The sequence below is a fragment of the Triticum dicoccoides genome, chromosome 4A (assembly GCF_002162155.2).
Source record: "Triticum dicoccoides isolate Atlit2015 ecotype Zavitan chromosome 4A, WEW_v2.0, whole genome shotgun sequence".
NCBI lineage: Eukaryota > Viridiplantae > Streptophyta > Magnoliopsida > Poales > Poaceae > Triticum > Triticum dicoccoides.
In genome coordinates, this window is record NC_041386.1 from 594,776,184 (window position 1) to 594,781,028 (window position 4,845).

Here is a 4,845-nt window from a genome sequence, read left to right on the forward strand (position 1 = left end):
TGCCGGATCTTCTCCCCGTGCGGTTGATGGTCTTGTTCATGCCATCGTTGCCAGTTTTCCTATCAAGGACCTTGGGCCGTTGAAGTATTTTCTTGGTCTGGAAGCGTCGTACAATTCAGGGGGGATGACATTGACTCAACGGAAGTATGCCTTGGATCTTTTACACCGTGTGAGCATGGAGAATTGTAAGCCTACTTCCACACCGTTGTCTACTTCCGAGCAGCTTGCACGAGTGTCTGGACGGCCTCTTAGTGCCGATGATTCTTTCCGGTACCGCAGTGTTGTTGGTGGACTGCAATATTTAACACTCACCCGTCCGGATATTTCATTTGCAGTGAACAAGGTGTGTCAGTTTCTCTCACAGCCCACTGATGCTCACTGGAAAGCTGTTAAGCGGATTTTACGCTATGTGAAAGGAACGTTGCACACAGGGCTGAAATTTCGCAAGGCTGTCTCTACTAGCATTAGTATCTTCACTTATGCGGATTGGGCAGGTTGTCCGGATGATCGTCGTTCAACTGGAGGTTTCGCCATATTCGTTGGACCGAACCTCATTTCCTGGAGTTCGAAGAAACAACCAACAGTGTCGAAGTCGAGCACAGAGGCCGAGTACAGAGCCTTGGCAAATGGAGCTGGTGAAGCCATCTGGGTAGAGTCACTACTCAAAGAGCTTGGAGTGTCTCAGCAGCGTGTTCCGGTTCTCTGGTGTGATAACTTAGGGGCCACATATCTGACTGCCAACCCAGTTTTCCATGCACGTACCAAGCACATCGAGATTGATTTTCACTTTGTGCGTGAGCGTGTTGCTTCTGGAGCTCTTGAGGTCAGATTCATTTCTTCTAACGATCAGCTAGCTGATGTGTTTACTAAACCAGCCACCAGACAGATGCTAGACCGTTTTAGTACCAATCTAAACCTTGTACAGAGTAGAAGTTTAGATTGAGGGGGAGTGTTAAAATAGGTCTAGCGTCTCATGTACACGTACCCTGTACGTATGTAATTGTATGATGATTGTTATATATATAGAAAGACGTGGAGAGGCTTTGCCCCACGGAAAACCCTAAACCCTATTTTCTAACTGAGACTAGGCCATGCTAGAATCTGGCCGGCCGGACGTACCACTTGGAGGAGGTGCGTAGAGTACGGATGGCCGGTGGCTAGCTCGCTAAGACTAGCCACAGTGGGAGTAACTTCAGCAGTAACATCCAGTCCAACTCAGCAAATTTGCTTATGTGGTAATGAGTTAATGAAGAGAGAGGTAGTTGTAGTAACGGTAACATCACATCTTCCAATGCAATATAGGTCTATAACCTAATAAATGAATCTTTGCATTTTAGTATCACACTTAAGTTACTACCCACTATGAAGGTACTCCCTCCGTCCGGATTTATTAGGCCTCTCAGCATCACAAGCATGTCCCTTTTTATAAGAGCAACTCCAATGGGGCGACTCATTTCATCTGCGGCCGTCCTTTTGGGTCGGCGCGGACAAAAAAGCTGGCCCAACGCGCCGACCCAAACGGACGCGTGTCCGCTTTCGTCCGCCTGCCGACCCATTCCCGGCCCATTTTTGAGTCTGATTTGCGTCGGCGCGGACACAAGACGGACGCGCACGCGCTCGCTCTCTTTCCTCACTGGGCCCGCTGGTCGGTGGCAGATTGGATTCACACCCTCGCCCACCTGCTATGTCGCCGACGCCGCCGACCATTTTTTCAGATAAAAATGAATACATAGACAATTCCAGTGTACACAAATAAAAAGAAAAAAACCACTACTCGTCGATTTCTGACTCCAACTCGGTAATGTCTTCCTCTGATGTCTGAATGTAGGCGTCAGCGTACGCCTTGTCTTCAAAGTCCCAACCCGCCGTTTCTCGTAGCTTCAGTTTCAATTGAGCTGCCTGCTTCCGCAAACGCTTGTCCTCCCGATAGGCGGCTCGCTCCCTCCTCCTCGCGTCCCTCTCCGATCTCAATTGCTTGTAGAACTGGCGCTCGTCGACGATGTCCTGCGGGAAGCCTCCGCGCCACACCACCAAGGTTTCCACGTCCTTCTCTAAGATGGCGAGGCGACGCTGCCGCCTCTGGTGGACACGACGATCCTCGTCGGTGAAAAGGCGCGGGAGAGGCGCCAGATCCTGCGCCCGCTGGCTCGACACGTTGGGAAAATTCATATCCCGACGAGGCCTTAGGAGGCGCCACGCCGCCGCGTCGTGCGCGCGGGCTGCCTCCTCTGCGGTGTCGAAGGTGCCGAGGACGAGACGTTTCTCGCGAAACCAGATCTCGGCGAAGAAGCCGCCGGAGCGGCGCTCGCGGACTCCGTGAAAATCCGAAGCGCCCAGGCGGCGGATCGAAATGATGGCGCAGAGGCGGCGAGAGTGGGGCGGCCGACAGAATGTGGAGGGAGCGCCTTCTTTATAGCGAGCGCCGGCTGCGGCGCGCGCGCGAACCTTTCCGTGCGCTTGAGCGCCAAAACCAGCGCTTTCCCCCGCGCGCGCGAACCTTTCCCGCGCGCTGGAGCGCCAAAACCAGGGCGACGGCATGATGTTAAACACGCGCGGTCATGAAATGGGTCGGCCTGTTGGGCGCATTGCCGATCCAAAACTAAAAGAGGGCGGACGGCGGGCGGACGACCAACCCAAACGGACAAAAAGCGGACAAAAGCCCGTCCGTTTGGGTCGACCCGTTGGAGTTGCTCTAAGGCCTTGCTTTGGAAAGGTGCATGCATGCAACCATTTAATTGGTTGTACTGAAAGTCATTGTTGTTGGTGCCATGGCTAGGAAATTAATACACTTCATGCATATTTTTTCATTGGTTGCATGCATGTGAGAGAGTGCATTGGAAGTGGAATGAAAGAATTAATATGAGCAATTCACTATGTGTCTTGGTCTAAGAGAAGTTGTCTTTAGACCTAATAGACCCATATGAAGTGAATAGTAATATAGTCTAAAATGTATGTTATTAGTGTATATTATTATCCATTGTGGCTAGTCTAATGGTGGCATGGCAGTGGTGGCCATCGCAGGCGATCCCACCCACCTCAGAGAATTAAACAAGAGTGAGTACGGACGTGCGTGGGGTGCACTAGCCTTTGCGACCGTCTAGTTCCTTGAACAAACATCCTTTGCACTGGCTGCTATCAAGAAATCATACTTGGAACGTTTTCCTTTTCTTCTTTTACTCCTAGTCGGTATATAGTTGCAACATTCTTGCACGTTGACTGGATGCCACTCAGCTTTTGAGCAACGCACTTGATAATCAGGTGTGCATATCTCTGACCGAACCTTCCAATGGCAATATGACAGCATGCTTGAGCATGGACGGCCGTCGTTGATTGATTATTTACACGTACAGTACACGCCACTGGTGCGAAACGGGCGGCACTTTGAGCTTTCAGGCTGAAGACAGCCCACTTATATGCTGCAAAGCATGCATATATAGCCCACATGGTGGACACATATAAGACGACACAATAAGGTTCAGACTTTGTTAGTATAAGGCTAAGCTAGCCATCACGCACCAAGCAGAAATATTTGACCAACGAGTTTTCTAATTCTCATCTAGATGATAATTAACAAGTCTCATCTAACTCCTACAGTATTAGATTGATCAAAGAAAAAAATCCCCATAAATCTCCTCATACAGTTCAATGATATAGAAGTTAGATACGGCGTGATTATTTCTCATTTAGATGAAAGCTAGATACACCCTTTGACCAAACACAAACTACACCTCGGATGTATTAACTGATTGAAGCCGCTTATATTTCAAAATGATAATGCTTCACTGAAAAAAGACTATATGGTTTAGTCATCATCGATCCCTAGGTTGTTGATGTTGCCGATGTGGATGTGCGACATGTCGTAGGCTCAGCAGCTGTAGCACATGGTGTGCGGTGGGGGTTCACACGATGTCGATGCACCAGGTGGCTGAGGAACACCTGCTGCCGGAGCATTGAGGCTTCGAGAAAGAGGTGTCCTGGTTTAGAGGTTGAAGATGCTCCTTTCCAATCCACGTCGGCCAAGGAACATGGGCCACCAGAACATGTAAGTGAGAGAGAATAAAGAGCATGAATCAAAGTGAAAGAAATGCTTAGATATGGTGGGCCCATACTTTTCAGTCCCGAGTTAAAAACCAGTGCACCTCGGTTCGAAACCACCCTAAGTGGCACGAGGGACTGGACTTATCTGGTTTTCAAAGTTGAGAGGCTAAAGCTCAGGGACAAAAAATATACTTGCCCCATTTCAAAATGATAGTGTGAGATTGAAGAAAACTATATGGTTTATTCATCATTGATCCCTAGGTTGACGTCATACATCCAGAAGTAAAAAAACACATTTTACCCAATTTAGCGGGTTTTTTTTTTGTAAAAATTACCCAATTGAGAAGCAGTTGTGTTACACTTTTCTTTACCCCTTTTAATGTTTCGCCCCAATTTTGAAAGGTTGGATCTACCATCATGTTGCCATGCCGCTTGCATATGACATTGTAACCACCTCAGCGCACCCATCACCATATCAATTATATGTAAGTTCATATTACATGAAGAAGAAAAGTCTTGAAACATGTTTTTTTCTAGTCGGTTGAAACATGTTCTACCATATATGAAACAATGCACATCAATATTGTCACAACTTTTAAGATTTGTGTGTTCAAATAAAAAATGTTTCTCATATGAATTATATGTCGGGACAATTGATGAAACATGGTCCATATATTACAGAAAAAATACCCGCGTGACTGGTTAAAATTGTTGCATAAAAGGATTGAATTGGCTGTAGGAAAAAATAATTATGGACTTTGCTAACTTCCTACTATTCGGAATTTAAGCAATAGATCAAGACGACCC